This window comes from Lissotriton vulgaris, chromosome 8 (genome assembly GCF_964263255.1).
Source record: "Lissotriton vulgaris chromosome 8, aLisVul1.2, whole genome shotgun sequence".
In the NCBI taxonomy this organism is placed as follows: Eukaryota; Metazoa; Chordata; class Amphibia; order Caudata; family Salamandridae; genus Lissotriton; species Lissotriton vulgaris.
The window spans coordinates 1,426,625,689-1,426,638,947 of NC_141696.1; the positions used below are offsets into that span (position 1 = coordinate 1,426,625,689).

Here is a 13,259-nt window from a genome sequence, read left to right on the forward strand (position 1 = left end):
CAGTGCTCTCTCTCTCTTATCCGGTCCACAATCCGGCAGACCTACACACCGTTTCCCCCCGGTGCTCTCATTCACTTACAACATCATCCACAATCCGGCGGATCTACACACTGACTACCCTCAGTGCTCACTCAAGCCGCAATCTTGCGGGTATACACACTGACCACAATCAGTGCTCTCACTATCGCCACTTATCAATGACGACCACTTTCCTATGAATACCTTCAGCTCTCTATCTCTATGTTGGGAAGTCTCTCTCACTATTCACTAAGGGTACGCTACTACAATAATAGGAGTTAGAACGGCTTTCCAAATTGAAATATGTACCTTCTGCTCTTGACATCAAATGTTCCCTCTCTCCCTCATTGTTCAGTCACCTCTTACCTGACCGGGATTCACATCCGTTCATGCAAACAATGTCTGACTAGAAGACCAGGTTACCCTGATTGAACAAGAATACAAGGCACATGTCGGTTCACTAAGAACTGGGGTATCTTTATTACAACAACAATACACAAATCTGCAGGGTCTCTACAACTAACAGGAACTTTAACACACCGCTGAAAGAAAAGGATTAGACATACAGTATAAGGACAAGGTTATCTGCGGGGTCTCTTGAATAACAGGAACTTTAACACACCGCTGAAAGAAAAGGATTAGACATACAGTATAAGGACAAGGTTAATATTTATAAAGTAAGGAACGAGGTCACCTTGGGAGTATGAAGTCTTGCTCTAGCTGTCATCTGGGCTCCTCTCTCGTCTGTGCCTTAGCTCGTCTTAGATTCTCTCCTGCACTCTTGGACACACATCTGCGCTGATCACTTTGCACTGGATTTCTCTCCCCCACGGACTCTCTCCACCTTCCAACTTCAATCTAATGGTTCCTGCCGCTCTGATAACCGTTCGTTCCACTAGCTTTTTCACTCTGTTTAAATGTCTCTGTGCCAATGTCCAATTAACTCCAGCTGCTCCCACAGGTTAATCCACGATATAACTTCAGTCTCTTCTAAAAGGCATTACTTCAGACTCCAGCTATTCACAACTCCTCCTGATAAGTAGCTGCTTCTGACTGCTTCCTTCAGTTCCAGCTCACTGACTGTCTGTTTGTCTTCTCTCTGTTCCAAGCATCTTTTGTCTCTTCTCCCCCTGCAACTCCACTCCTCCAACTCTACCGACACTCTCCGCTCCTCCAATTCAACTCAACTAACTGACTCCGCCTCTGCACTTCACTATTATGGAATGCTGTTTCCTCATGGAAAGTTCCAGCCATCAGCCTCCTCCCACCAGGTCCATGCACCGGGCTCCTCGCTCTAGACGCTCCCACAGTGATCAGCTGCTTGTTTCGTCTAGAGACCTGAGCCCAGGGACACTTCTTGATTAGATTCAGCTCTGGCCGGTTCTCTCCCGTTCGCTTAGGGCGAACAACAGCTCAAAACCAAAATATTACCTTTTCCCTTAAAGCAGCTCATCTCTGCACGGATAGAAAGCAAAATGGAGTCTCTTTAGTTCTGGGCCTTGTAGGCCTGAGAAGGATGAAATAACCCTTAGCTCTGTCAGAGTACCTACACAAACAATACTAATGTGTAATATAAAGTCAGGACCACAGGATCCACCCTCCACTATAAGCAAAATAATGAAAGGCAAAGCCAATAGGCAATAGATGGATTAGAGTAAGGGATCTATCATCATATAAAGCAGTTATCCTCTTCTAGGTCTGGAAAAAATGGCTTAAAATGGCCAACACATCTAAGAATACATATCCTAGATGTGAGCAAGCTTAAAGTCTTTATCACTCCCAAATAGAGCCAAAAAGCCTGTCAAGACAACAAGTCACCGCAATACGGAATCCATTGTGTCTGTATTTATTTACTTGTTTTATCCTGTGCTGCATGGGACCACTGTTGTTTTCAAAAAGATTGTTCCCTGAGGTCTTCTGCTGATTTACTTGGGGCCCCTTGTTGTTTTGAAACGTCCTTTCAATAGAGCCATATTCCAATGATGTCTCAAGTTGGTTTTTACTGTTTCTGGAGGAGCATACGCTCTGACTATGGGTCAGATGTACGACGCTTGCATTTTGCGGCTCGCAAATTGGAAGCTTTGCGACCTGCAAAATGCAATACACAATATACTACAGTGTGTCAGACACTGTTTGCAATTCCCAATGGGGTCGCAAATTGCATGCCTTATCAATATTCATGAGGCAAGTACAATTTGCATCCCATTGAGAATGGCTAACACTCACAGATATGGTGGCCTGATGGGCTCAGCAGACCACCATAGCTGTGACTGCTATGTCAATAAAGCAGGTTTTTTTATGTTCAGTCCATTTTCCTCAAAGGAAAATGGGCTGCATTTAAAAAAAGAAAAAGAAAACTTTTCAGTTTCAGTAACATGGATGGGTGCATTCACCTTCGTTTTATTGTTTTTCATCATCACTAACAAGAACCTTGGTTTTTTTTAAAGACGTTGATGCAGCCCATGGATATACCTTGGTTTACGACGGCATAAGTTTCAGTAATGGAGAGAATTCGATTATATTTCTCCTCAGGCATAATGTTTATAGAAGCCCCACTGTAGATGATGGAAAGTATCAAACAACCATTCACTTTCAGTGTAATCTTCGGACAGTGTTTGAATACTTTTGGTGCCAAGGCATACTGACTTTCCTTAAACTAAGATTTTTCTTCACATGCGGCCAGTCCAATATGAACACAATTTTATGAGGTAAACATCGACATGGCACAACCATCTTCTTTACTTTTAATTAATACTGATATAGAAAAACTGCTTGACGATGATTCAGATGACGATCAACTGCTTATAGTGTAGATTTACAAAAGGAATCCTATTCACAGTGGACTGGGAGAGTGTAGACCACAGATGTGGGGACACTCAGTGTTTTGTAAAATACCCCTCACACATCAACAGGCCCCTTGGTGTCATGCTTCATCATTGGGGTCCTCGCACCCCTCTAACGGGATGCGGCATGCTGCGACCTACGACTACGCTGGAGCACTGAAAGTATAGACTATGTGTGGTGGAAGTGGTAGGGTATTTTTAATGTGAGTGGTGGGATATGGTGAAGGTTAAAAAGTACCTGGCTCGTAGGTATCAGGAAAAACTTTATTCACAACCTCAGGCTGGTACTAGTAAAAGAAGTACAGTTTGAGGTAGTTAGCTGTCTTAACTATGGACAGTACCTCTGGTGTGCGTCGACATGTTTCGGAGCTTGTGCTCCTACTTCAGGACGGGGGCACAACTTCCCCACCTTACTCACGTTTTTCCATATAATGTGTAACTAACTAAAAGTGAAAGACTATTTACAGTGATATAATGGTAAACTAAGGCTATAATGTGCCTACAGCGGTATTAGTCCATGCAGTTGCATGACCTGAAAGAACAAAAACCAAAAAAGAAAATAAATTTGGTTGCCCTGATTAGGGTGGCTCAAACAGGTGCAGTCACCTGAAGCACCAATGATGCATTAATCCTGTAAAGGAAAAATACACACAAGACACACAACAAAAATAACACACATAGAATTAAAAGAAGCACTTTGGTCATACTCATTGTGTAAGGTTTTCTTGCTTCATGAGCATTTCAAGAACGTTGGGGTTTTGTTGCTAAATTCGCAATCTAGATGGACAAAAACTCGGTTTCAGTATTTTGTACTCACTGTTTGGGTGGGAAATGGTGTTTTTGTTTGTTTACCCAATACTCACAGGCTCGGGACGAAATTACCTCCGTGCTACCCCTTACGCTGCTCCGCTGGTAATGGCTGTGGGAGTTCGCCCTGTCATTTTTATACTCGAATTCCTTAATAGATTTGCTGGTCATAGGCTAATTGCCGGATGCGATCTAAACCCATACATGGGTAATCTGTTTGCTGACTGGTTAATTGACACTCCTTATTAGGTATGTCCGGTTCGCGTAAGTATTCGGCCTCGCTGTAGTGAGGACGGCTAGAGGTGCGCATGTGCGGGAGTAGATTGATGTGCGCACGCGTGTTCATAGTAGTTACTTCAGCGTATGGAGGTCTGAGAGGCGCATGCGTGTTCGAGACGCATCTGTCCCTGTTCGTAGGAAGTCTCTAATGCGCATGCGTGACTTTCTCAATGTGGTTTATTACAGAGACACTAATCATGGTGCAGCACGAGTATGCCTTCAGATGAGTTATTGCAGTGATGTATTTACGCAGTCTTAAAGGAAAATGATTTCATTAGACCTGTAAAGGTTCGTAGATTTCTAGACCCCCTTTACAGGAAACAGGACATGTAGCTTCACTGTGCAACACGGGTGTTGTTTTGTTTATAATACTGCATCGCTGGAATGTCACTACAGTGTGTTTGTGTGCTTTTTATATAAACATAAAGTAGAGAGGGCCATCAAGGTCCTTTAGGTAACACGTTAATAGTGAGCCTGCAGAGGATGTTGGGTTCATAGCCCGAATTAATGTAAATTGGACAACTGGCTCCAGGGAACTTCATCATTTAGACCATGGGTGTGTGTGCCCAGACGGAACACCCATCGTTGTTCTTTCTGGAAAAGGCCCTTTTCCGATGGCATGTGTTTGATGATAGTCCATCGCAAATCATTCACACAGTGTTGTTTTTCCAAGTAATGGGATGCCATTTTAGTGGGTTAACTTTTTGCAGCGTACGTTGCTTTTGTGTTCGCTAATTCTCGTTTTTACAGGCCTTGTGGTCATGCCTACATATTCTAAACCACATGGGCATGTGATCAAGTATACAACATTCTTCGTATTGCAATTTGTAAATTCTCATTGTTCCTAACTTGTACCATTTGTGATTGTAAATGTAAATGTACAGGAATTTATATAGCGCAAATCACCAACCGGTCTCTAAGCGCTTGCTTAGGGAACCCGTCCTGGTATTCCCCTGTGAGATAACTCCGGCAGGGTATCCGCAAGGTGAAAGCCAGGCATCCCGCCGCGAGGGGCCGTTGTGGAGATTAAGCAAGATATTGTCCAGAGTCGCAGAGTGTGAACCTGTGAATCGAGAAGGCACCGGAGCGAGAATTGTCGAGTCCATGGACATTTTAGAACTCAAGACCCCGCTGAGCCGGGAATTGAACCCTGGTCCCGGGCTGACCTCTGCTTCCAGGTCTGCCTCCTCTAACCAGTGAGCCACACTTCTCCACTCCACCATTTGTGAATGTTAAGGTGTTGCTTTTGTGCGTGAGATGGCAACTGCTACAATTGCCACAGGGAAAATGTCCTTGGAGCCCAATTGTGGTCTGCCTCGTCACGAGATTCTGTTTGGGTCTTGTATGGACCAGTAAATCTTTCAGGTTTCTACCTCGATGGTGTGCATGCATTGGTTTCTCTAGGTTCAGATTACCACAGTTCAGTATCCTCCAGTGTTTGTTTATAATTCTGGACACCTCATTGGACACTGTGGAGTAGGTCGTGACGCATATTGGTCTTTTGTTTTCATCTTTACTCTGTGGTTTATCTTCCAGTAGTGCATCCCTATTGTTGTTCTTGGCTCTCTTCATCGCCTTGTCAATGATCCTTGTGGGGTATTGTCTTTGCATCAATTTCTTTTTCAAGTCCCCAGCTTGTGTCTGAAACTGGCTCAGTTCTGTGCAATTGCGTCTCAATCGCAAAAATTGTCCATACGGCAGATTTTCCCTTAGATGTCTGGGATGGAAGCTATCATACCTCAGAAGGCAGTTGCTGGCTGTCGGTTTGAAGTGTGTGGTGCTCTTAAGTCTGTCACCTTCAGCATAGATATTGAGATCTAGGAACACCATGGTTTGGTTTGAGATCGTGCTTGTGAATTTTAAGTATGAATTTTGGTTGTTTAGCCAGTTCACAAACTTGGATGCGGTTTCTAAATCACCGTCCCAAATGATGAAGACGTCATCAATATACCTTTTCCAGGTATTGATGTGGGGTCTGAATGGGTTGTCCGTATGCTGTATCTTGTTTTGCTCTAGGTGGTGGACGTATAGTCCAGCTAGACTTGGAGCAAATGTACTGCCCATACTGGTGCCGTGAGTCTGTAGGTAAATTGTCTGGTTATACTGGAAAAAGTTTTGTTGTAGTGCCAGGGAGATGCATTCGAGCACTAAGCCGCGTGGAGTTTGGTACTTCCATAAGTTGGTAAAAAGTACTTCCTCAATGATTTGGAGTGTCTCTTCATGTGGTAGACTTGTATATAAACTCTCCACGTCAAGGCTCAACATGAGTTGTTTCGTTGGGTCAAATGTTTTCTCCTCAAGTATTTGTAGGACTGACTTCGTGTCTTTCAGGTAGGTGTTGGTGGACTGTACCAGCGGGCGTAGGAAGGCGTCAGCAAACTTAGAAAGTGGCTCAAGGATGGAGCCGATCCCTGATACTATGGGTCTTCCTGGTGGGTTGATGATGTTTTTATGGATCTTGGGGATGCTGTAGAAGTATGGGACTCGTGGTGAGGGTTGTTGTAGAAACTCCGCTTCTTTTTTGCTCAACCAGTCGTGAGCTAGACCCTCCTCTACCATACCCCCAATCTTGATGCGTAACTTTTCAGTAGGGTCTTCCAAAAGGATTTTATAGTTTTGCTGGTCCGACAGAAGGCGCATACATTTAGTGTTGTAAGCGTCTAGGGTTCGTAGGACGATGGCTCCACCCTTGTCTGCCGGCTTTATGATTAACTCTTTGTTGTTAGTTAGTTCTCTGATAGCTTTTTGTTTGTCGCCACTGGTATTGTGGAAGAAATTGTTATCCCTCGCATTTAATTTGTTAACCTCAGTGATGATAGCTTTCTCAAAGGTAAGGGTTTCAACTGGCATTGCGGAGTCTGGGGGGGTAAATGTCGACTTCAGTTTTAAGCCAGTGTCTGTTGTTTCTGTGATAGGTGGTTTGTCTCGAAAGAAGGCTTGTAATTTTAGTTTTCGTGTGAAGTCCTGAAGTTCCATATTCAATTTGAAGATATCAGGTTTCTGCGTAGGCACAAAACCCAGTCCTTTGTTTAGTACATTCTTTTGTGTGTCTGTCAAAGGCCAAGGTGTAAGTTTGACCACTAAGTCCCCCTCTTGCTCGTTGATGGCTGGTTCGGGAGGGATCCCGTCATGCACTTGGTCGTTCGGGAGTTGGCTTGGTCCTGATCTTCCCATGCGACGGTCTTGCCCTTCCGGTTTCTTCCCTGTGCTGCAGGGCGCTTGCCTAAAAAAGGTTGTTGTTGGCCGTAATATCCCTCATTGTAGTCAGGGTTCCACTGTTGGTAATTCGGTCCTCCAGCTGGAGGTCCATACTGGATAGGGTTGAATTGTGGTGGGCCCATGTATTGTGGGTATTGTGGTTGGGGTTGGTAACCCCTCCATCCACGTTGTCTGGGGAATTCTTGTCTCCTCTGTCTCCATCCTCCTCTCCGTGGTCTGGGTCCTCTGTTGCCACTGGAATTTGAACCCGAAGATCCATTATCCGAGACGTCACTATCAGCATCACTGTAGGAACTTTTTGGAACGTAGTCTGGTTTGGTGTAGGGATATGCACTCTCTGGTGTGAATTTCTACTTGTCCTTGGTTAGTTTATTAGATTTACTCTGTTTTAGAGTAAATTCAAAATCCGTCATTTGTTGGTTTAATTCGTCCAGTCTTGCCTTCAGATCTGCTGGGGATATGCATGTGTTGAGCTGCACCTCTATTTTATTGATCTCAATCTTCAGCTCTTGGGTAATCCTAGCTGCTGTTTTGACTCTTAGGACTAGCCAGTCTCTTGAGCAGTGCCAGGAAATCAATGACCACTCTTTCTTAAAAACAAGGTTGTTTTGAAAAATAAGTGGTTCATTTTTGACAATTAATCCTGGTGGCGCCATTTTGTTCCGAGGTATTCGGTCATGAATAGACCATGGATGGCTTCTTTTATTTGGTTTCGTCTGAGATTTATCAGCTCATTCCAGTCATTGATATTTGGACCGGTTTCAGGGTTACACAAGCCTTCAAAGGGATTGATGGCCGTGAGGATCTTGTCAATTTCGTCCTCCCCAAACGTGAGGCCATGTTCGTCTTCCATTTTGTGGTGACCACTGGCTTCTTAACTATGGTGTGTGTCACTATGTGTGTGTAGGGTGTCAGGGAAAACTCCAGCAGCTCTGCGCTGCCTAGATACAAAATAACAACAGAAGGGAGGTAGAGTACAGAGATAGGATTCTTACTCCAAGGGCACTGTTACATAAACAAAAGGAATCCTACTCACAGTGGACTGGGAGAGTGTAGACCACAGATGTGGGGACACTCAGTGTTTTGTAAAATACCCCTCACACACCAACAGGCCCCTTGGTGTCATGCTTCATCATTGGGGTCCTCACACCCCTCTAACGGGATGGGGCGTGCTGCGACCTACGACTACGCGGGAGCACTGAAAGTATAGACTATGTGTGGTGTGTGTGGAAAGACACGAAGTCAGTCCTACAACTACTTGAGGAGAAAACTTTTGACCCAACGAAACAACTCATGTTGAGCCTTGACGTGGAGAGTTTATATACAAGTCTACCACATGAAGAGACACTCCAAATCATTGAGGAAGTACTTTTTACCAACTTATGGAAGTACCAAACTCCATGCGGCTTAGTGCTCGAATGCATCTCCCTGGCACTACAACAAAACGTTTTCCAGTATAACCAGACAATTTACCTACAGACTCACTGCACCAGTATGGGCAGTACATTTGCTCCAAGTCTAGCTGGACTATACGTCCACCACCTAGAGCAAAACAAGATACTGCATACGGACAACCCATTCAGACCCCACATCAATACCTGGAAAAGGTATATTGATGACGTCTTCATCATTTGGGACGGTGATTTAGAAACCGCATCCAAGTTTGTGAACTGGCTAAACAACCAAAATGCATACTTAAAATTCACAAACACGATCTCAAACGAAACCATGGTGTTCCTAGATCTCAATATCTATGCTGAAGGTGACAGACTTAAGAGCACCACACACTTCTAACCGACAGCCAGGAACTGCCTTCAGAGGTATGATAGCTTCCATCCCAGACATCTAAGGGAAAATCTGCCGTATGGACAATTTTTGCGATTGAGACGCAATTGCACAGAACTGAGCCAGTTTCAGACACAAGCTGGGGACTTGAAAAAGAAATTGATGCAAAGACAATACCCCACAAGGATCATTGACAAGGCGATGAAGAGAGCCAAGAACAACCATAGGGATGCACTCCTGGAAGATAAACCACAGAGTAAAGATGAAAACAAAAGACCAATATGCGTCACGACCTACTCCACAGTGTCCAATGAGGAGTCCAGAATTATAAACAAACACTGGAGGATACTGAACTGTGGTAATCTGAACCTAGAGAAACCGATTCATGCACACCGCCGAGGTAGATAGACCTGAAAGATTTACTGGTCCACACAAGACCCAAACAGAATCTCGTGACGAGGCAGACCACAAATGGGCTCCAAGGACATTTTCCCTGTGGCAATTGTAGCAGTTGCCATCTCACGCAGAAAAGCAACACCTTACCATTCAGAAATGGTACAAGTTGGGAACAACGAGAATTTACAAATTGCAATACGAAGAATGTTGTATACATGATCACATGCCCATGTGGTTTCGAATATGTAGGCATGACCACAAGGCCTGTAAAAATGAGAGTTGCCGAACACAAAAGCAACGTACGCTGCAAAAAGTCAACCACTAAAATGGCATCCCATTACTTGGAAAAACAACACTGTGTGAATGATTTGCGATGGACTATAATCGAACACATGCCATCGGAAAAGGGCCTTTTCCAGAAAGAACAACGATGGGTGTTCCGTCTGGGCACACACACCCATGGTCTAAATGATGAAGTTCCCTGGAGCCAGTTGTCCAATTTACATTAATTCGGGCTATGAACCCAACATCCTCTGCAGGCTCACTATTAACGTGTTACCTAAAGGACCTTGATGGCCCTCTCTACTTTATGTTTATATAAAAAGCAACCAAACACACTGTAGTGACATTCCAGTGATGCAGTATTATAAACAAAAGAACACCCGTGTTGCACAGTGAAGCTACATGGCCTGTTTCCTGTAAAGGGGGTCTAGAAATCTACGAACCTTTACAGGTCTAATGAAATCGTTTTCCTTTAAGACTGCGTAAATACATCTCTGCAATAACTCATCTGAAGGCATACTCGCACTGCACCATGATTAGCGTCTCTGTATTAAACCACATTGAGAAAGTCACGCATGCACATTAGAGACTTCCTATGAACAGGCACAGACGCGTCTCGAACACGCATGCGCCTCTCAGACCTCCACATGCTGAAGTAACAACTATGCACACGCGTGCGCATATCAATCTACTCCTGCGCATGCGCACCTCTAGCCGTCCTCACTACAGCGAGGCCGAATACTTACGCGAACCGGACATACCTAATAAGGAGTGTCAATTAACCAGTCAGCAAACGGATTACCCATGTATGGGTTTAGAGCGCATCCGACAATTAGCCTATGACCAGCAAATCTATTAAGGAATTCGAGTATAAAAATGACAGGGCGAACTCCCACAGCCATTACCAGCGGAGCAGCGTAAGGGGTAGCACGGAGGTAATTTCGTCCCGAGCCTGTGAGTATTGGGTAAACAAACAAAAACACCATTTCCCACCCAAACAGTGAGTACAAAATACTGAAACCGAGTTTTTGTCCATCTAGATTGCGAATTTAGCAACAAAACCCCGACGTTCTTGAAATGCTCATGAAGCAAGAAAACCTTACACAATGAGTATGACCAAAGTGCTTCTTTCAATTCTATGTGTGTTATTTTTGTTGTGTGTCTTGTGTGTCTTTTTCCTTTACAGGATCAATGCATCATTGGTGCTCCAGGTGACTGCACCTGTTTGAGCCACCCTAATCAGGGCAACCAAATTTATTTTCTTTTTTGGTTTTTGTTCTTTCAGGTCATGCAACTGCATGGACTTATACCGCTGTAGGCACATTATAGCCTTAGTTTACCATTATATCACTGTAAATAGTCTTTCACTTTTAGTTAGTTACACATTATATAGAAAAACGTGAGTAAGGTGGGGAAGTTGGGCCCCCGTCCTGAAGAAGGAGCACAAGCTCCGAAACATGTCGACGCACACCAGAGGTACTGTCCATAGTTCAGACAGCTAACTACCTTAAACTGCACTTCTTTTACTAGTACCAGCCCGAAGTTGGGAATAAAGTTTTTTCCTGATACCTACGAGCCAGGTACTTTTTAACCTTCACCATATCCCACCACTCACATTAAAAATACCCTACTACTTCCACCACACACACAACACATAGTCTATACTTTCAGTGCTCCCGCGTAGTCGTAGGTCGCAGCACGCCGCATCCCGTTAGAGGGGTGCGAGGACCCCAATGATGAAGCATGACACCAAGGGGCCTGTTGGTGTGTGAGGGGTATTTTACAAAACACTGAGTGTCCCCACATCTGGGGTCTACACTCTCCCAGTCCACTGTGAGTAGGATTCCTTTTGTTTATGTAACAGTGCCCGTGGAGTAAGAATCCTATCTCTGTACTCTACCTCCCTTCTGTTGTTATTTTGTATAGTCTAGATTTGCCTTAACTCATGTCACCGCTTGACCTTGTGGGTGTTAGTCGACCGTTGCTTCTGAAACATGCTGTTGGACATTTTGTCTTTGCGCCATGATGCACTTACTTTATCCTTTGTTGTCAAACAGTCACAAAGTGGTTCTGCTTTCCACAACCTTTACATATCTGTCCAATGGCCAGGCATTTGCCTTTGTATGGAAATGAAAGTCCACATCTAAAAAAAACTTCCTTTTACTTGTAGACATCACCTTGTGTCCTTTAGACTCTGGCTTACTTTACACACTCATGACTGATTCAATCTGGGCACCTCCAGCCTCCATTTCATCAGCTTGTCTATCTGTGCGCTCTGCAGCGCTTGCAGCTATTAAAACTTGCTCCAGACACTGAGTTTCTCTCAGCATTCGTCGTTTGAATGAATCTGCTAGGCATCCATTGATAACTCTAAGGCATATTGCTTCTTCACCTTCTAATTCATTTAAATTACTGTGTTTGATGAGTGTGTTGAGTCTCTCTGCAAAACATCAATGGTTTCACCAACGTTCTGTTGTTCTTGACTGAAAATGTATCTTTGGTAATCTACATTGGGCATTGGATTGAATTTTAGATTACAAATTTCTTTAAACTGACTGTACCTTATTTCTTCATAAGTTTACTGTCTCTTCCTCACTATTTCTTTTAAACTTTTTGACTTCTTTTATACCATAAGCAGCAAGATTATTGAGGTATTTATTAATCTTTTTGTTATCAGTCTCTTCAAGTGTATCAAGATATTATCAAATATCTCCATCCACACAATCCACCTATTGCCAGTATATTGGTTTTTGACTGTCTCAAAAAGTGGTGGTGGTTTCAGGCAAGTGGCAGCATTGTACCCATTAATGGGAGTGGCTGACATTGAGGGTGAAGCTCTTTCAGAGTTTGCCAGATGTCCACTAGGTCCTGCGTCATCTGCACCATCTCTGAGGCCCTACAATGGATAGGCCTCCGGAACATCCCGGATAGTCGGTGGTACGGTGACCTACTTCTTTGTCTCCATCGGAGCCCTTCACTTTCTAGAGACCTCTGGATTTGTTTTGAGCCACCACTAGGCCACTTTGGTTGTGTGCCACCTCAGCTATTGGACAGCTTAATAAGCACAAGCCTTGTGCTTCTTCTTGGGTCTCCATGCCCTATGCTGAGGTTGTGGAACTCCACTTATCAAAGCTGTGGTAAGTGCAATGATTGCTTCCTTGTCAATTGTTTTGTCAGCCAGCACTTTATGTATATTATTTGTATTTGGCAAGTGGGCCTGGATTTACTAACCTTTTTCACAACTCAGCAAGGCACCTTGCTGCACAGCCTTGCGTGAAAAGAAAAAAGCAGAAAGGTGTCATATCTAGTAATATATGGTGCATTTCTTCCTAGCGCCAACACAAAATCCCTTTCACAAGAGTGCTTGTTTTATAAGCAGGATTGTTATTGTGTGTACAATTTTACCTTCATGCACAAAAACAATATATATTCCTGTTTCCATGAGTGATGCAGAACACAGTACACATAGAAAGAGGAATTAACGAACTGAATATAAGATTTTTTTGTTGTTAAACCATCCTCACATAGGCACTCAATCCAGGTTAACTGAATGTGCATCAAAATACATGGGTGGATACATGAACACCCATGCTCCACCAATGCAACGCCGACCTGATGCAGTGTAACGCA

General features: G+C 43.9%; 1 protein-coding gene across 2 annotated transcripts in view; it reads left to right on the top strand.

The window, feature by feature from the left end:
* LOC147698867 (uncharacterized) overlaps window positions 1–13,259 on the top strand; it is an 81,284-nt gene that overhangs the window by 24,769 nt on the left and 43,256 nt on the right. The gene's annotated exons all lie outside the window — the stretch shown is intronic.